A 21,521-nucleotide genomic window follows, 5' to 3' on the forward strand; every position below is an offset into this window, starting at 1 on the left:
CACTCAACACTATGTTGTTTGTAAGTAATAATTTACTTACAGTTTAGTCTCTCTCACTGTAAGATTCTGAGCTTCTCATCAGTAGGACCATGTCCTAGAAATCTCTATTTTCTCAGTGCTTTGGACAATGTCTGGCTTAAAATAGATACACATGAATGCAGGAATGAACTATCTGTATCTATATGTATAGAATGCTTAGAACTCAGCCAAAGAAATTTAGAAAGATATCCTAGCAGGAAAAAGTAAACTTTCTAATATTTTTTAAAAACAAATAGATTGAAATCTTTAAAAATTGCACCATGATGACTTGAAAGAGTTAATGCCATTTGTAGGGATTCCTGATTTACCATGTGGGAGTTTAGGTGCTGAGAAAATCTAACTCAGACAATGTTTTTGTAAGGTCTAGAAATATAATGGTTTATAAATACATGATTAAGCTACACAAATTAAAATGAAAACAGTGTTTTGTAATCATTCATTCAGTCAAATATTTCTTGAGTTCCTAGTATGTGCCAGGCACTGCTGTGCTACTCAGCACATAGACAAATAAAATACATGCGTATAACATATATCTAGAAGTTGGAAACAATAAAATAATATTTTATAAATCATATATGTATTTTTTATATTTATAAATCATATAGGTTGTTAGAATGTGATAAATACCATGCGAAAAGAAAAAGCAGAGGAGAGTAAGGAGGGACAGAGGACAGTTTCAGTTTTTTTTTAAAAATTTATACAATTTTAAAGGTTATTTTTCATTTACAGTTATTACAAAATATTGGCTATATTCCCCATGTCGTACAATACATCCTTGAGCCTATCTTACACCCAATAATTTGTACGTCCCGTTTCCCTACCCTTATATTGCCCCTCCCCCCTGTAAGCACTAATTTGTTCTCTATATCTGTGAATCTGCTTCTTTTATTTTTTATTCACTAGTTGTTATATTTTTTAGATTCCATATATAAGCAATAGCATACAGTTTTTATTATTGTCTGACTTATTTCATTTAGCATAATGCCCTCCAAATCCATCCATTTGCTGCAAATGGCAAAATTTAGTTCTTTTTTATGGCTGAGTAATATTCCATTGTATCTATATACCACATCTTCTTTATCCATTCATCTGTTGATGGATACTTAAGTTGCTTCCATATCTTGGCAATTGTAAATAATGGTGCTATGAACATTGGGGTGCATGTATGTTTTCGAATTAGTGTTTTCGTTTTTTTTCAGATATATACCCAGGAGTGGAATTGCTGGGTCATATGGTAGTTCTATTTTTAGTTTTTTGAGAAACCACCAAACTGTTTCCCACAGTAGCTGCACCAATTTATATTCCCACCAACAGTGTACAAGTGTTCCCTTTTCTCCACATCCTCATGAACATTTGTTATTTGTAAACTTTTGATGATAGCCATTCTGATAGCTGTGAGGTGATATCTCATTGTGGTTTTGATTTGCATTTCCCTGATGATTAGCAATGTTGAGCATCTTTTCATGAGCCTGTGGCCGATTACATTTTTAAATAGTGTGGTGAAAGAAGGTGTCATGGAGAACGTGACATTCCAGCAAAGATTTGAGAAGGTGATGGAGTTAACCCTGCCAGTATCTGGGGGAGCAGCCAGTTCAAATATCCTAGGGGGGAAGGATGCCTGACATGTTTTGGCAGCAGCAAGGGGGTGGGTTGACTGGAGTGGAGTGAAGGAGGGGAAGGGCAGAGGGGAATGCAGCCAAATCATGTAGGACCTTGTAAACCTAGTAAGTTCTTAGACTTTTCCTCTGAATGAAATGGGAAATTAGTGAAGGGTTTTGAGCCAAGACTAACATGATCTGACTTATATTAAAAATTTTTTTTAATTTTATATTGGAGTATAGTTAATTTACAATGTTTTATTAGTTTCAGGCGTACATATATCTATTCTTTTTCAGATTCTTTTCCCATATAGGTTATTACAGAATATTGAGTAGAGTTCCCTGTGCTATACAGTAGGTCCTTATTGTTTATCTGTTTTATATATAGCAGTGTGTATATGTTAATCACAAACTCCTAATTTATCCCTGCCCCCCCCACCTTTCCCCTTTGGTAACCATAAGTTTGTTTTCTATCTGACTTAAATTTTTAAAAGGCACATCTGTCTACTGGTTTAGGAAGAGGACAGAGGGCAAAGGTAGGCTCATGGAGAACAGTTGGGAGGCTATGTGATTCAGATGAGATGAAGTCAGTAGAGGCGATGAGAACTGGTTAGATTCTAGATATATTTTGAAGATAGAACAAACAGGATCTTTGGACAGATTGCATGTGGTATATGAGAGAAAGAGAAAACATCAAGGATGACTTCATGTTTTTTGGCCTGAGGGTAGTAGACTATTAACTAATTGGCCACAAGTAGCTTGCTAACTTAGAAAAGCAGATACATGGAAGGGAATTTTGACTTGCTCTGAAGGAGGCCTGGTACATGGTGAGCTCTCTCTGCTACTCACTGACCAATTTTCTGTTTTCATACACAACCTTTGGCTTAAGTGCGGCCATCTGAGCTCATGTTAGGTTAATGTACATGTCACAGGAAGTCAACCTCTTGTGCAAGTAGAAGAGAGGAATTTCCAGTTATTTCAGGAACATATTTGGAACTTAATGTTTTAGGATTTCAATGTCCATTCATTGGCATGACTATTTTACCTACCAATGGGAAATCTGTAATTCCATCACATCGGGTCTTCACCAGTCAACCTAACTTGGCTAAGATAAATACAAATAAGGAAACAACTTGAGCTCCAAGGAGCTTCTAAATTTAAATGCTCTAGCTAAAATACATAGAGAAGCATTTTCATTTTGACTTAAATGAATATTCTGACAGAAGCTTTGAAGTAAAAGCTTTTTTGAGTCTCATAGAAGCCCCAGAGAAAAATAAATCCATGACATCAATTTATGTTTTTAAGTTTGTTTTCACAGAATGCAGAGAACACATTTGAGTTTTTATTATTCTTTTTTATCATTATGGAAAAATGGCAATTCTGTGAGCCTAGAGGCCTAAAATTTCTAAATCACACATATGTGTCAGAACCAGTATGCCCTTTTAAGTGTCTACATTTCTTACTTTTGTCTTTTTACTACATGCCTTATGAACAGTCTATTAGTAATGCATATATTAATCAGCTTAGGATGAGTAAGATATAATCTTTCCATCCAAGGAATGAAATGTACTCTTTCTCAAGAGTCACAAGGCATTCATGTTGGTGTGCTAGAAATTTTTAAAACTTACCAGAATTTACCATCTGCTACTGTTTTTTAAAATCTTTTTCATTTAGTCACATTTTCTCTATTAACTGTTCTTCTATAATACAATTAATTAGCATTCACAGTGTTTTTCTAATTAGGTGAAATCATAAAACTAAATATCTAGTAGAGATAACATGGGCAGTGACTAATTTAAAGAGGTCCCTTCCCCGAATAAATCAACATTTTAGATTTTGCAAAGGGAAACTAATACTGAAGCATTTCTCCAGTCATGTCAGTCTCTTGTGCAAACATTTTAGTGGCTACCATTGTCTGCACTGTCCAATATGGTACACTAGCCACCTATGGCTATTTAAAGTTAACACATTATTTAATAATAATTTTAAAACAATAAAATTAAAACTTTAGTTTCTCAGTTGAACTAGACACACTGCAAGTACTAAATAGTCATGTGTGGCTAGTGGTCACCATGTTTGGATGGAATTAGATATAAATGTAGATATAGATATTGAACATTTCTCTCATCACAGAAAATTCTTTTGGAAAGTGCTGGTGTAGAGAATAACTTGTAATTGTTTTAGCATGGAATTCCAAGCACTCCATTATTTCATTCCAGTTTACCTTACTAGGTATATCTTCCACTATACTGATCACATATGACCTATGAATCCTATACTTTTGTGTTTCTGAGCCCTTACTTATTTGATTCCCTCAGCTTATTATTAATTTCATCTGTTTTCCATCTAGTGAAATATTCCCATAGCTACAAGGATCCAGTTAAATGTACCTTCTTCATAAAAGCCATCTATATTCAGCCCTGGTGGATTTAAGTAATTTCTTCCTTGCTGTTCTCTAGAATGTGCTTGTACAGGTATCCCCTGGTTTTTGATAGTTCCCTTTACGCCACTTTGCTTTTATGAAAGACTTGCATTAGTACTTGTTTTCTCTAACCAAAAGAAATCCAAAGATTTTTGCTTTTACAAAAAAGGAGAAAATAAAAAATGGCATTCAGCACTTGTTTTGTAGCTAGCGTTACAGAGGCAGCACATGACCTGTGCAGCAAGAGTGGTACCACCAAGCTCCTTCCCTGGGAACTGCGCTCAGCACCCCAGCATCAAGCTGCCATAGCTTTGAACTGTGTCTGTGAGCATCTGTGCTTTATCTTGATTTATTTATTATCTTTCAGCATCCTTTTTCTTTTTCATCGAATTGTAATTGACCTACACTATTATGTTAGTTTCAGGTGTACAACAGAGTGATTTGATATTTTTTACATTAAGAAATGATCACAATGTCTAGTTACCATTTGCCACCATGCAAAGTTATTACAATATTATTGACTATAATCCCTATGCTCTACTTTACAACCCTGTTATTTATTTGTTAACTGGAAGTCTGTACCCCTTAATCTCCTTCACCTATTTTGCCTGTCCCCCCACCACTCTCCCTTCTGGCAACCACCAGTTTGTTCTCTGTATCTATGAGTCTGTTCCTGTTTTGTTTTGTTTTGTTTGTTCATTTGTTTTGTTTTTTAGATTCTACATATAAGTGAAATAGTACAGTATTTGTCATTCTCTGTCTGACTTATTTCACTAAGCATAATACCCTTTAGGTTCATCCATGTTGTTGCAAATGGTACGATTTCACTCTTTTTTATGGCTGAGTAATATTCCATTGTGTATATATACCACATCTTCTTTGTTTATTCATCTATCAATGGATACTTAGGCTGCTTCCATATCTTAGCTATTGTATATAATACTGCAACGAACAAGGGGTGCATACGTCTTTTTGAATTAGTGTTTTCATTTTCTCGAATAAACACCCGGAATTAGAATTGCTGGATCATATGGTAGCTCTATTTTTAATTTTTTGAGGAACCTCCATACTGTTTTTATAATGGCTGCACCAATTTATATTCCCACCAACCGTGTACAAGAGTTCCCTTTTCTCCACATTCTCACCAGCACTTGTTATTTCTTGTCTTTTTGATGATAGCCATATCTTGATTTTTTTGTGCATCTGTTAGCAAGATGTGTCCTAAGGTACCTGCATCTTTGCTTTACACCGTTTTGGCTTACAAATTACTTAATAGGAAAGGTCTACTTTCAGAGAGTGTGGAAAACCTGTATCTCTATTGTACCCTGTATAGGATTTATGTACTTTTGTTCCTATCATCTGCTCCAGCCCCCAAAGTATGTCTTCATGGTTGTACCACTATACAGCTCATCAGTGTCATGTACATGAAGAATACTCTAAAATGATGATTTGAGTAATTTATAATACATTTAAATATTACTTCTTCTTCAACCCCATTGTTTGATATGTTTTGAATTTGTAAATTTGTTTGCTCCATTATTTTTTAGGATGATCATTTTCAAACCCCATCTCCGTTGACTAGCCTAGATTTGGGGGCGGGGGGCAGTGGAGAGATTAACCGCATCAAGTTATAAATACAAGTTTCTCTTCATGTCTGTAATTCGACACTTGAGCATTTCAACTGCCTTCTCTATTATCTCTCATGCCTATAGCTAGAAAACAGGATGCAATTTAAGCCAATCAAACAGAGTGTCTACTAATCCCTGATAATTGGTGCTATGGGCTAGGTGTCTTTTCATTCATCTGCCACTGGTCACTAGTTTTGCAGAATCACAATCATCAGAACAAAAAAAGGTTGTTATGACCTTGTTTCTGCCTTTCTGAAAAACTGTTGGCCATTACTACACTTCCATTTTTAAAGCAAAACAAAGCCTCTCACCGGTTAATCTATTATCAAATTATAAGCTCCAAATGGATTCCCAGAAGTCATCACTCCTCTCATCTCTAGAAAACACAGCACAAGACCATAGCACGTTCCTTTTAGGGAAATTTTGAATTGTGTTTCTCTTGTCTTTCACAACAGTCTCACTTGTAATTTTTCAGAAATTGGCAGGTGTTATTTGTGAAGATTATTCATGCTAACGAAATGTTGAAAGTCCCAATGTTGGAACTGCCTTTGTGGAAAGAGAAGAGGAAGTTTTTGTCAATCTCTGTTATCCTGAGTACATGCCTTCAAAAGAAGGTGTTTCCTAACATGACTCTGGTGGCTTCGTGGCGACAGTCATCCTGATATCTTTGGACTTGATAGCTACCATTCAATATGAGTAGAAAGAGAAAGTATTCTTATGCTCACCCTGAAGTCAATGTATTCATTAAATGGCCTTTGAATTTATTACAAGCACATATCAACTTATCTATCTGCTGGCTACACCAATGACCTGTCAGCAGGTGTCTTCCACATCTGTTTATCTCCAGCCCTAGCCTCTCTCCTGGGCTCAGTTCTGCCATTAAAACAGTTTGCTAGATACTTAATCTTTCATTCAGCTAACATTTATTGTTCACATATATATGCCAGACACGGTGCTAGGATTTTAGGAGACAAAGACACAGCCAGTGTGGCAAAATGCTCATCGTGTCCACAGAGGAAAAGGCTACTAAACCAAAGACGACAATGCAGCAGAGGACACTAGAGCAGAGTGGAAAGAGCATAGGCTGTGGAGTCCTAATTTCCACTCTTGTCTCTTTCTTACCCAGCTATCTGATACCCACAGGTTATTAACCAGTCTAAGCCTCTGTTTTCTCTATTACAAAAGTGAGAATATTATTCTTTAACTCACTGAGTTATTTGAGGCTTAATGGAGCCGGTAAGTGCAGAGTTGAAGCTCAGCCTAATTCTTTGTCTCCAGAGTCCGTTTTGTTGCCTACTGAATTTCTTATTCTATCTTTTAAGACCCTGATCTTAATTATCCACTGTTTCCTCTCCCACATTGTAAGCTCAAATTAAACTGATTCACTTCCTGTTCCTTGGATACATTTGCCTGATGCCTTTTTCCTTTGCTCAGGCTCTTCTTTCTGCCTGGAATAGCTCACCAGTTCTGCACATCTAAATTCTTCCTGCTTCGGGGCTCTTGATGAAATATAATCCTCTTCATAAAGCTTTCCTTGGTTTCTGCAGCATGAAATGACTTGTTCCCATATAATCCTGTAGAATTCTGTTCTAACGTTTTTTAAATGTTGTTTTTATGAGATGTGGTACGTCGAATACTAGAATGAGAATGATCATTAATATCTATGCATTGAAGTATTATAACTGTGACAACAGTTTGTCATTTGAGCTTGTGGAGGATGACGTGGTGGAACAATCTTACCCCTGAAATAAAAAGAAACTAATGGAGTGTGGAATGGGGATGCTCCTCCTTCCCCATATTCAATCCTCAATTTGCCCTTGCTATTCTCACTTCACCACTTTAACTTCCCTCTCATTGTCTTCAGGAAGCCCCTTCTATGTTTTAAAGTAAATTAGAAATGGTGGTAATAAACCAGACCTAAAAACCACCTCATATAAGTCTTTATGAACCACTTCAAAGTGAAGTTGCTACCTTGATTCTTGGTAAATATGGGTTTGCTGGCTGATTTTTCCTTGAACCATCTTTCAAAAGTCTTGAATTCTTGGAAAGGTATGAATGTCTAGAGCTTCAAACTGTTTTAATCGTTGAAGAAAGAATGGATTTCACTGGTAATCTCATTTGCTGTCATTAGACCATTCAACCAGTAAATACGTTGAATCTTCATAAGCAAGAAATATTTTCCATAGCAGCAATTTGGTACCTATTGTTCTTAAGTTTGAGAATACATAATGAATTAAATTATTCAGTGACAAAGTAACTGCACGTTCTGTGTCTGTGCAAATGTTAGTAAAGTTCAGAGATTCCTATTAAATTCTTAGGCTCTCTGATGAGTAAACATGATTTTATGGTGAACTATCACCACTCTTATGGCAGTTATGAGCATCCAGGTAGGGACCAGAAGATGCTGGACCAAACGAGTGAACAGCCCTGTATAGTTTTACATGTCCACTGTGAGTGCCAATTGTACCTCGTTTTGTAGTAATGGCCATCATCTTCACTTTTACATTAATATGAATATGTATGAATTAGCTGTACAATATGAATGTATATATGAATATGTACACATGGTTTCAATCAACTCTGTGAACAACTTGGCCTATTAATCCTAATTCACAGACACACTTACACACGCCACAAAATGGAGCAAATGAGCTCTTCCTGTTTGCTTCCTTACACTCTTTCTGCTAGAAATTTTAGAACAATTTTAGTTGTTGATTTAGCAACTCTATACATTAAATCTCAAAACCTTGGTCATTTTATGTCTTTATCAGCCAGGCTGCAAACTTCATAGCATAAATACTGCCTCTTTTTTTTTTCCCTTGAGACAGTTACAGACTTTGTTCTTAACTTTCCAAGTTCTTTAAAATTTTTTATTTCTGTTAATAGTAAAAGATTTTTTGTGTTCAATGTCTCTGCTATATATTTCCTACATTCTCTATGATTTTATATACTATTTTTTTCTTGCTTATCTGATCTCTTTATTTAAACAAAATGCTGAACTATTTTATTCTGTATAGAAGGCCTATATTATTCAACTGACCCATGGATAACGATCTGCTGATGGCCACTGCCCACTGTTGAATGTCTATCTGAGGCATTTCATTTTGAAATACCTGATCCATGACAGTGTCAGGGACTGGTGATATAATTCTACAAATCTGCTTTCTATGTCAACTCTACTCACATCCAGCTGCTGCATCTTCATTTCCACCTCAGCCATATGGTGTAGTTCCCAACCTGGGCACCCTCCTGGAAGAGAGATGGCAGATCTAATGCATGGGTACAACGGATGCCACTGGGGAGAGTGTTTATCCTTCTTTGCCAGTGGCACTTACCACTTTCTCTCTAGTGGTTAGAACAGACTCTGGTAATAATTCGTTGAGTGATTAATATGAACAGAGAGCACTTCTTCTTCTTCTTTTTTTTTTTTTTTGCGGTACGCGGGCCTCTCACTGTTGTGGCCTCTTCCATTGCAGAGCACAGGCTCCGGACGCACAGGCTCAGCAGCCATGGCTCACGGGCCCAGCCACTCCGCGGTATGTGGGATCTTCCCGGACCGGGGCACGAACCCATGTCCCCTGCATCGGCAGGTGGACTCTCAACCACTGCGCCACCAGGGAAGCCCCAGAGAGCACTTCTTCATGGCCCCTGACTTCTTGTGACTAAAAGTTTGAATGTGAGGACGAGGAGAAGTAATCTCATCTCTCTCCTTTGGTACTTTGCTCGATGGAAAAAACAACTCAACCCGACAATGACATAATCTGTCTACTATTGCAGCACCAGATGGCAACATCAAAAGGATCCTAAGGGACCTGGGAAATCAGTTCTACATGTGACTGTGAACCGCGTATGGAAAAGATTCCACCGGTGTCTTAATTGAACTAGGCAGGCTAGTGCCTTAAGTTATTCTGGAATCGATAAGTTCACAGCTGACTTATAATCATTTCCCTTCATGTGATTTGAACTGTGAGTCATCTGTTCTGCTGAAATTGTGGACACATTGGTGTATTTTTAACTTACTATGAGCCACTCTTCTAGAATAAAACAGAACAGAAACGCAACATGCAATTGTCTAAGGGGCAATGATGTACAAGGTCTTGAGTGGAGATCTATGTCTTGGATCCTGGAGGCGCTCATGAAGGGCTCCAGGGCTGAGGCTCTCAGCCCCTGTTACCCAGGGCTGCCTTCCCATTCCAGGAGAAGAAGAAACACAATTTCCCACAGTGATTCATTCCTTGGGGTTCCTGTAGCCTTTGGTTTCTGTGTCTGCCTCTTTTCTGGACTCAGTCTTATTCACCTTTGCAACTCCCAAACCAAGCGCTAGTACCTAAATCATGGTAGAATCTACATACCTGTTTGTTGAATCCAACTATCCATTATTCTAACAGATACTTTATCTAACAGATACTTATTATGCACTTATTATATACAAGAGTCTGTGCTAAGCATTGGGGATACAGCAGAAAACAAAATAGACAGTTCCTGCCCTGACAGAGCTTAATTTAGTGTGTTAATTTTAGTGAGGGTGGGGTAAGTCAGATTATACATGAAAAATTATACAAATAATTCCAAATTCAATATTTGTAAGTGCTCCAAAGGACTAGGGAGTCCTGACCAAACTACTAATAAACTAACAATATAACACTAGCCAAATTACTTAACCTCTCTGAGTTTCAGGTTCCTCATTTGTAAAATAAGAGATTTGCGTGAATTAACATCTAAAGTCCCTTTTAGGCCTGAACTTTATGATTCAGTGAATCATAGTGAAGAAATAAGTTTTGTACAAAGAGCAGCTGATTAAAATTAGTCATTAAATAATTATACCAGTAACAATTATCAGAAAGAATTCATTTAATAAATTTTCAGACTCTCAGTGACTATAGTGGGAACTTCACCACACAGAGAGAAATAAAGTAGGGAATCTTCTGGACAAAAGCAAAACCAAACCAAACCACAATTACATTAAGAATTAAAGTAAAATGAATGAAATGTCTTAAATCTTAAATACTAGGCATCATTACAGGACAGTGTGAAGTATTAACTGAAATCTTCTCTAGCTCCAGAAGGTTACAAACAGTGCAAGGCTTACAAAAGAGATAACATCTTTCTGAGAATAAAATTACTAAATGCTTTAATGCTGAGTTTGAAAAAAACCCAATTCTAGAACATTCTTTGACATAAATCATATTTTTTTTTGGATCTATCTCTGAAAGTAAAGGAAGTAAAAGCAAAAATAAACAAATGGGACTTAGTTAAACTTAAAAGCTTTTGCACAGCACAGGGAACCGCTGACAAAATGAAAAGACAACCTACTGAATGGGAGAAAATATTTGTAAGTGATATGACCAATAAGGGATTAATAGCCAATGTATATAAAAAGATCATACAACTCAACAAACAGCCCAATTAAAAAATGGGCAGAAGAGCTAAGTAGACATTTTTCCAAAGAAGAAATGCAGATGGCCAACAGGCACATGAAAAGATGCTTAATATTGCTAATCATCAGGGAAATGCAAATCAAAACAACGAGATATCACCTCACACCTCTCAGTTTGTCTATCATCAAAAAGAGCACAAACAGCAAATATTGATGAGTATGTAGAGAAATGGGAACCCGTGTACACTGTTGGTGCAGCTACTGTGGGAAACAGTTTGGTGGTTTCTCAAAAAACTAAACATAGAACTACCATATGACCCAGCAATTCCACTCATGGGTATATATCTTTAAAAAACCCCACTAATTCAAAAAGACACATGCACCCCAATGTTCATAGCAACATTATTTACAGTAGCCAGATATGGAAGCAACCTAAGTGTCCATCAACAGATGAATGGATAACAAAGATGTGGCGTGTATATATACGTATATATATGTATACACACACACACACACACGTACAATGGAATACTACTCAGCTATAAAAAAAAGAGTGAACTTTTGCCGTTTGCAGCAACATGGATGGGTTTGGAGGGTATTATGTTAAGTGAAATAAGTCAGATGGAGAAAGACAAATACTGTATGATATCACTTATAAGTGGAATCTAAAAAATACAACAAACTAGTGAGTATAACAAAAAAGAAGCAGACTCACAGATATAGAGAACAAACTAGTGGCTACCAGTGGGGAAGGGCAATATAGGGGTAGGGGAGTAAGAGGTACAAACTATTATATATAAAATAAGCTACAAGGACATATTGTACAACATGGGGAATAAAGCCAATATTTTATAGTAACTATAAATGGAGTATAACTTTAAAAATTGTGAATCACTATATTGTACACTTGTAATTTATATAATATTGTACAGCAACTACACTTCAATTAAAAAAAAACTTAAAATTTTTTTTAAAATTTAAAAATCCTAGTTCTTAGCAAGAGACTTCTGGTTTGTTCCCACATGAGAGGGGAAAATTGGATTGATGACTTTTACCAATGAGACAGAGATGAGGAGGTGAGAAACTGGGAAATTAGAGTGTTTTAGGGGTTTTCTCTCCCTTTCATCATGGAGGAAGGAAGAGAGGTGCTCAAATAGTTTCCTTCCTTGAAGATGAGGGAAGGGAGCCCAAGAGTTTCCCTCCTTGGGAAAATTGGCAGGGTAGCTGGTAGGAGAACAGCCTGACATCTCAAGCCTGGTGGTTGCTTGCCGACTCTTGGCTTGTTGACTTGTCCTAGGGCTATTGGAGGGAGGGAAGGAACACTGAGAAGACGTTTTGTGACTGTAGTTGGCCAGGTGGGTGGGAGCAGGAACTACTCCCTGCAAGTTCACTACTTCCAAGAGATACAGCGGATACCTGTGAGCAGATGGGGCCTCCCCATGGGTGCCGCAGAGCATCCATGAGATGGGGTGAGGGAGAGACTTGCTGGGGACTGCTACGGCACGAGACAAAGAGGCACACACAGAAAAGAGATGTAGCATGATGCTAAACAGGAATCCTCCAGCTGAACAGGCCCAGTCTCACAAGGTACCATCAGTGTCCAAGGGGAGTTTTAGGGATCTGAATCCTTCATCTGTGGGTTCTGTTGGATCCCCTACTCACTCCACACTGAGACAGTAGATCAGAAGCCAGACCAGTGGTGCTAACCACAGAAAGGGAATAATTAACTCTGCCACAGCAGGGTGGCAGAGGAACAATGGTTACTTCCAAGAAAGATGAAATCAGTCAAGTAGCCCTGGGCGGTCAAGAAAGGAATGTTTGTCTCTTTCTTCTTGCCTGAGATGAGACAGGGAGGTCTGGCTCCTGCCCAAGGCAATAAGTTTCAGATCATCGCTCCAGCAGCTCAAAATCAAGCAGCAGATGAACTAAAGGACATCACCCAGGGACCAGGGGAAGCAGAGGACCAGGTGCCTGACAGACTCTTCCCTGGCACCTCCCCAATGAGGCCACACCCTACCTTCATCACATGAAGGCCATTTTAGGGAAAGAAGCATGGAAAGGCTGTCTGAGAGACCACATATGTTTATCTAAGAGAGACTGAAATACTACCCAAATGAGTATTTAAATGATTATGTAGTACTAAGCTTTAAAACATATTGAACTCACAGTTAATTTTGTTCCTACTGTTTGTTGGATGAGGGGCTCAAGGGAAATCAGGAATAGCTGTAACCAAAATAAAGAATTTACATTTACTTTATACACCTAAGTTTTCAAGTCGGGAGTCCTGACCTGACTCTGGATTCCTATACGCTATTACTGAGTGAAATAAATAATTGGATCACAAAAAGTCTGAAAAATTCGGTTCTTTTATAAAAGTAATGTATTGAGGAAGTAATGTAATATAGAAAAACCATCTATGACCAAACCTATTTTGATAAGAAACAGCACAGCTTCATTTCCCGGCTCTGCGGCTTATTAGGTGTGTGGCCTTGGGCACGTTGCTTAATCTCTCTGACTTAATTTCTCCATCTTTAGAAAATGTAAAATAACAGCTATTGTGTTGGATTATTATAAGGCTTAGGAGTAATGAATGTAGAGTTCAAGTACCGTCTCTGACACACAAACCATGCTGAACATTGACAATTGCCATTCTTATCATTATTATATGTTGTGATCTTCTTACATTTTCTATAACAGGGAAGCCAGAATTACTAGTCCCTCTTTACTATTTGCTTTAGATGAATCAAGCTTAAGAAATCTCTTAGCTAGTTCTCCTATTGTGTAATATAGACAGCCTACGCTTACCAAAAGCCACACTGGGGGTTAAATTCTACTTGTTGTTGACATTTCTTTGTAGTGTCTTTTAAGTTAAAATATATTTCTTCAATGAATCACAGGAAAATAAATGAGAGGGAGTTCCTGGGTGGTCCAGTGGTTAAGATTCTGCGCTTCCACTGCAAGGGGCATGGGTTTGATCCCTAGTCAGGGAACTAAGATCCTGTATGCTGCGAGCCTTGGCCAAAAAAAAAAAAAGAAAGAAAGAAAGAAATGAGAATAAAATGTGAAAATTAACTTTAGAAATAAATGAAATTCTTGAGACTGGTTTTCTAGACAATAAAAATGGAGAGCTGAGAAATTTTTATTTGATCCTCAAAAGTAGCTAATTAGGTTATTTTCAGCCCCCAGTTCTTCCTTTTCAGAACTAGTAGGAATTATTTTGTTCTAAAACATCAAAAATTACTTTAATTCTCTTTAAAGAGCTAAATAGGCACCTGTCTAGATGGAAAAGGCATAGAGAGAAACTATTTATGAAAATGATAGATATCAAGAAAGTATTCCTAAAATAGCATAGTTTACTAGTTCTCTAAATGCATAAATAACAAAAGGTACAGAGATTTTCTGTCTTTGGCAATATCTTTTTCTTATTTATCCATTGCATTTCTCCATACTAAAAAGGTGTTTAATAATATTCATTGAAAAAACCAACAGTGCAGCATCTCTCAAGCTTCCTAATTCAAAATGACATAAAGTGTAAAAACATGACTAAAACCATTGAGATGAAAATAGAGAAGTTGTAGTGCATCCATCCATTTCTATAATCTAGGTATCTTTTATTGTTTAAATCAAACATTTGTGCTTTTGACTGAATTTCTTAGCTCTTGTCTCTATGATTAATCATAATAAAGAAATTAATTAGTTAATCACACTTGAATGCTGCACTGTGACTCCTAAGCCATATAATAATCCAATATCACACTTTTAATATCGCTTTAATGTTTTTGCTCCCTGTGGTTACAATTCCCGTATACTCCATTTTAGCTGTCATACCTGGGTGCTCTGGGATACTAGTAAATTCAAATATTCTGTGTTGTTGGTCCCTCATCCTCACTCATCTATGAACACTAAACACCTCCTTCTTACAGGCTCTGTCTCCCCTTGTCTTTGTGCCATCCTCGGGAAGGAGGTTTTTTTTTTTTGGCGTTACACGGGCCTCTCACTGTTGTGGCCTCTCCTGTTGCGGAGCACAGGCTCTGGACGTGCAGGCTCAGCAGCCATGGCTCACGGGCCCAGCCGCTCCGCGGCATGTGGGATCCTCCCGGACCGGGGCACGAACCCGTGTCCCCTGAATCAGCAGGCAGACTCTCAACCACTGCACCACCAGGGAAGCCCGGGAAGGAGGATTTTATGAATTTTTCAAGTAGATGGAAAAGAAGTCAGGTGAAGTCCACAATTAGTTGTTGATTCACACTCCCAACATATGCATATGGAAGTTTCAAATTAAAATCAGGATGAACTTAGACGTGGCAGAATAATACATCCTAGTTTTCCTCTCACCTCATTGACTACTCCTTTTTTGTTACTTTTGTTGGTTCCTCTTCATCTTCCCAACTCTTAATTGTAGAGGGTACCAGGCCTCAGCCCTTGGACCCTTTTTCTCGTTATGGATCCACTCCCATTATGACATCATCCAGTCTCGTGGCTTTATATGCCATCAATAGACTTAGTCTTCCCAAATTTATAATCCCAGCCTAGACTTTTCCTCAAGCTACAGAAACCCTTGTATATAATTTCCTACTTGATGATCCTACTCTAAAGTCTAACTGGTACCTCAAATTTAATATTGCAAAGCCAGCTGCCTGGTCATCCCTCTTCTGCCTGTCCTTTCAAAGTCTTCTCTACCTCAGTTAATGGTCACTCAAAACTTTCAGTTGCTCAGGTCAGAAGCGTTGGGCCATCCTTGACTCTTATCTTTTTTTCATCTGCCACAAACTGTTTCCTGTGGCTTTACAACATACAGAATCCAAGCACTTCTCTCTGTCTTCATCACTACCACCTCAGTCCAAATGCCATCATTTCTCACCTGCATTATTGGAATAGCCTTCTCACAGTTCTCCCTACTACCATGCCCTGTGGCCTACCACTATTCTCAACACAGCAGCTAAAGTGATCCTGTTAAAAATTAAGTCCAATCATGTCATTCTTTGCCCAAAACCCTCCAGCAGCTTCCCATCACACTCAGAGAAAAAGTCAAAATTTTACAGTGGCCAAAAGCAGTCTACACAGAGGACCTTCAAGATGGCAGAGGAGTAAGACATGGGGATCACCTTCCTCCCCACAAATACATCAAAAATACATCTACAAGTGGAATAACTCCTACAGAACACCTACTAAACACTGGCAGAAGACCTCAGACTTCCCAAAAGGCAAGAAAATCCCCACGTACCTGGGTAGGGCAAAAGAAAAAAGAAAAAAACAGAGACAAAAGAATAGGGACGGGACCTGCACCAGTGGGAGGGAGCTGTGAAGCAGGAAAAGGTTCCACACACTAGGAAGCCCCTGCACTGGAAGAGATGGGGGGTGGGCTAGCTTCGGAGCAACTGAGGAGAGCACAGCAACAGGGGTGCGGAGGGCAAAGAGGAGAGGTTCCCACACAGAGGATCAACGTTGACCAGCACTCACCAGCCCGAGAGGCTTGTCTTCTCAACCGCCGGTGCGGGTGGGGGCTGGGAGCTGAGGCTTGGACTTTAGAGGTCAGATCCCAGGGAGAAGACTGGGGTTGGCTGCATGAACACAGCCTGAAGGGGGCTGGTGCACCACAGTAGCCGGGAGGGAGTCCGAGGAAAAGTCTGGACCTGCCTAAGAGGCAAGAGACAATTGTTTCAGGGTGCATGAGGAGAGAGGATTCAGAGCACCGTCTAAACGAGCTCCAGAGACAGGCGCAAGCCATGGCTATCAGTGCGGACACCAGAGACCAACATGAGACGCTAAGGCTGTTGCTGCAGCCACCTAGAAGCCTGTGTGCAAGAACAGGTCACTATCAACACCGCCCCTCCCGGGAACCTGTGCAGCCCGCCACTGCCAGGGTCACTGCTGGCCTCGCTGCCACAGGCTTGCCCCGCATTACATACCCCTCCCTCCCCCCTGCCTCAGTGACCCAGAGCCCCCTAATCAGATGCTACTTTAACCCCATCCTGCCTGGGCGGGAAATGACGCCCTCAGGTGAGGCGGGCCAAATCCAAAGCTGAGCCCCTGGGAGCTGTGAGAACAAAGAAGAGAAAGGGAAATTTCTCCCAGCAGCCTCAGGAGCAGTGGATTCAATCTCCACAATCAACTTGATGTACCCTGCATCTGTGAGATACCAAAATAGACAATGAATCATTCATGTGGTGGACTTTGGGAGCAACTGTAGACTTGGGGTTTGCCTTCTGCATCTAATTTGTTTCTGGTTTTATGTTTATCTTAGTTTAGTATTTAGAGCTTATTATCATTGATAGATTTGTTTATTGATTTGGTTGCTCTCTTCCTTTTTATTATATATATATATTTGCCTTTTTCTCTTTTTGTGAGTGTGTATGTGTATACTTCTTTGTGTGATTTTGTCTGTATAGCTTTGCTTTTACTATTTGGTCCTAGTGTTCTGTCTGTCCTTTTTGTTCTCTTATTTTTTTTTAGTGTAGTTTTTAGCACTTGTTATCATTGGTGGATTTGTTTATTGGTTTGGTTGCTCTCTTTTTCTTTTCAAAAAATATTTTATTACTTTTTTATTTTTTATAATATATTTTAATTTTAATAACTTTATTTTATTTTTTCTTTCATTCTTTTTTTCCTCCTTTTTCTTCTGAGCCATGTGGCTGACAGGATCCTGGTGCTCAGGCGGGGTGTCAGGCCTGAGCCTCTTAGGTGGGAGAGCCGACTTCAGGACATGGGACCACCAGAGACCTCCCAGCCCCATGTAATATCAAATGGTGAAAGCTCTTCCAGGGATCTGCATCTCAATGCTAAGACCCAGCTCCACTCAACGACCAGCAAGACACAGTGCTAGACACCCCATACCAAACAACTAGCAAGACAGGAACACAACTCCACGCATTAGCAGAGATGCTGCCTTAAATTATAATAAGGTCACAGGCACCCCAAAACACACCACCGGATGTGCTCCTGCCACCAGAAAGACAAGATCCAGCCTCATCCACCAGAACACAGGCACAGTCCCATCCACCAGGAAGCAGACACAACCCACTGAAACAAACGTACCCACTGGGGGCAGACACTAAAAACAACGGGAACTACGAACCTGCACCTGTGAAAAGGAGACCCCAAACACAGTAAGTTAAGCAAAATGAGAAGACAGAGAAATGTGCAGCAGATGAAGGAGCAAGGTAAAAATGCACCAGATCAAACAAATGAAGAGGAAATAGGCAGTCTACCTGAAAAAAGAACTCAGAGTAATGATAGTAAAGATGATCCAAAATCTTGGAAATAGAATGGAGAAAATACAAGAAATGTTTAACAAGGTCCTAGAAGAACTAAAGAGCAAACAAACACTGATGAACAACAAAATAAATGAAATTAAAAATTCTCTAGAAGGAATCAATAGCAGAATAACTGAGGCAGAAGAACGGATAAGTGACCTGGAAGATAAAGTAGTGGAAATAACTACTGCAGAGCAGAATAAAGAAAAAAGAATAAAAAGAATTGAGGACAGTCTCAGAGACCTCTGGGACAACATTAAAGGCACCAACATTCTAATTATAGGGATATCAGAAGAAGAGAAAAAGAAAGGGACTGAGAAAATATTTGAAGAGATTATAGTTGAAAACTTCCCTAATATGGGAAAGGAAATAGGCACTCAAGTCCAGGAAGTCTAGAGAGTCCCATACAGAATAAATCTAAGGAAAAACACGCCAAGACACATATTAATCAAACTATCAAAAATTAAATACAAAGAAAAAAATGTTAAAAGCATCAAGGGAAAAGCAACAAATAACATACAAGGGAATCCCCATAGGTTAACAGCTGATTTCTCAGCAGAAATACTGCAGGCCAGAAGGGAGTGGCAGGACATATTTAAAGTGATGAAAGGGAAAAACCTACAACCAAGATTACTCTACCTAGCAAGGATCTCATTCAGATTCGATGGAGAAATTAAAATCTTTACAGACAAGCAAAGGCTAACAGAATTCAGCACCACGAAACCAGCTTTGCAACAAATGCTAAAGGAACTTCTCTAGGCAGGAAACACAAGAGAAGGAAAAGACCTACAATAACAAACCCAAAACAAATAAGAAAACGATAATAGGAACATACATATTGATAATTACTTTTTTTTTACATCTTTATTGGAGTATAATTGCTTTACAATGGTTTGTTAGTTTCTGCTTTATAACAAAGTGAATCAGTTATACATATACATATGTTTCCATATCTCTTTCCTCTTGTGTCTCCCTCCCTCCCACCCTCCCTAACCCACCTCTCTAGGTGGTCACAGAGCACCGAGCTGATCTCCCTGTGCTATGCGGCTGCTTCCCACTAGCAATCTATTTTACCTTTGGTAGTGTATATATGTCCATGCCACTCTCTCACTTTATCACAGCTTACCCTTCCCCCTCCCCATATCCTCAAGTCCATTCTCTAGTAGGTCTGTGTCTTTATTTCTATCTTACCCCTAGGTTCTTCATGACATTATTTTCCCTTAAATTCCATATATATATGTTAGCATACTGTATTTGTCTTTCTCTTTCTGACATACTGCACTCTGTATGACAGACTCTAGGTCCATCCACCTCATTACAAATAGCTCAATTTCGTTTCATTTTATGGCTGAGTAATATTCCATTGTATATATGTGCCACGTCTTCTTTATCCATTTATCTGTTGATGGATGCCTGGTGGCTTCCATGTCCTGGCTATTGTAAATAGAGCTGCAATGAACATTTTGGTACATGACTCTTTTTGAATTATGGTTTTCTCAGGGTATATGCCCAGTAGTGGGATTGCTGGGTCATATGGTAGTTCTATTTTTAGTTTTTTAAGGAACCTCCATACTGTTAACCATAGTGGCTGTAACAACTCACATTCCCACCAGCAGTGCAAGAGTGTTCCCTTTTCTCCACCCCATCTCCAGCATTTATTGTTTGTAGATTTTTTGATGATGGCCATTCTGACTGGTGTGAGATGATACCTCATTGTAGTTTTGATTTGCATATCTCTAATGACTAATGATGTTGAGCATTCTTTCATGTGTTTGTTGGCAGTCTGTATATCTTCTTTGGAGAAATGTCTATTTAGGTCTTCTGCCCATTTTTGCATTGGGTTTTTTGTTTTTTTTGTTATTGAGCTGCATGAGTTGCTTGCAAATTTTGGAGATTAATTCTTTGTCAGTTGCTTCATTTGCAAATATTTCCTCCCATTCTGAGTGTTGTCTTTTGGTCTTGTTTATGGTTTCCTTTGCTGTGCAAAAGCTTTGCAGTTTCATTAGGTCCCATTTGTTTCTTTTTGTTTTTATGTCCATTTCTCTAGGAGGTGGGTCAAAAAGGATCTTGCTGTGATTTATGTCATAGAGTGTTCTGCCTATGTTTTCCTCTAAGAGTTTGATAGTTTCTGGCCTTACATTTAGGTCTTTAATCCATTTTGAGCTTGTTTTTGTGTATGGTGTTAGGGAGTGTTCTAATTTCATTCTTTAACATGTAGCTGTCCAGTTTTCCCAGCACCACTTATTGAAGAGGCTGTCCTTTCTCCACTGTACATTCCTGCCTCCTTTATCAAAGATAAGGTGACCATATATGCGTGGGTTTACCTCTGGCCTTTCTATCCTGTTCCATTGATCTATCTTTCTTTTTTTTGTGCCAGTACCATAATGTCTTGATTACTGTAGCTTTGTAGTATAGTCTGAAGTCAGGGAGTCTGATTCCTCCAACTCCGTTTTTCATTCTCAAGATTGCTCTGTCTATTTGGGGTCTTTTGTGTTTCCATACCAATTGTGAAATTTTTTGTTCTAGTTCTGTGAAAAATGCCAGTGGTAGTTTGATAGGGATTACATTGAATATGTAAATTGCTTTGTGTAGTAGAGTCATTTTCACAATGTTGATTCTTCCAATCCAAGAACATGGTATATCTCTCCATCTATTTGTATGATCTTTAATTTGTTTCATCAGTGTCTTATAATTTTCGGCATACAGGTCTCTTGTCTACTTAGGTAAGTTTATTCCTAGATATTTTTTTGTTTGCAATGGTAAATGGGAGTATTTTCCTGATTTCACTTTCAGATTTTTCATCATTAGTGTATAGGAATGCCAGAGATTTCTGTGCATTAATTTTGTATCCTGTTACTTTACCAAATTCATTGATTAGCTCTAGTAGTTTTCTGGTAGCATCTTTAGGATTCTCTATGTATAGTATCATGTCATCTGCAAACAGTGACAGCTTTACTTCTTCTTTTCCAATTTGGATACCTTTTATTTCCTTTTCTTCTCTGATTGCAGTGGCTAAAACTTCCAAAACTATGTTGAATAAGAGTGGTGAGACTGGGCAACCTGGTCTTGTTCCTGATCTTAGAGGAAATGCTTTCAGTTTTTCACAATTGAGGACGATGTTGGCTGAGGGTTTGTCATATATGGCCTTTATTATGTTGAGGAAAGTTCCCTCTATGCCTGCTTTCTGGAGGGTTTTTATCATAA

This window comes from Globicephala melas, chromosome 1 (genome assembly GCF_963455315.2).
Source record: "Globicephala melas chromosome 1, mGloMel1.2, whole genome shotgun sequence".
NCBI classification, from domain to species: domain Eukaryota; kingdom Metazoa; phylum Chordata; class Mammalia; order Artiodactyla; family Delphinidae; genus Globicephala; species Globicephala melas.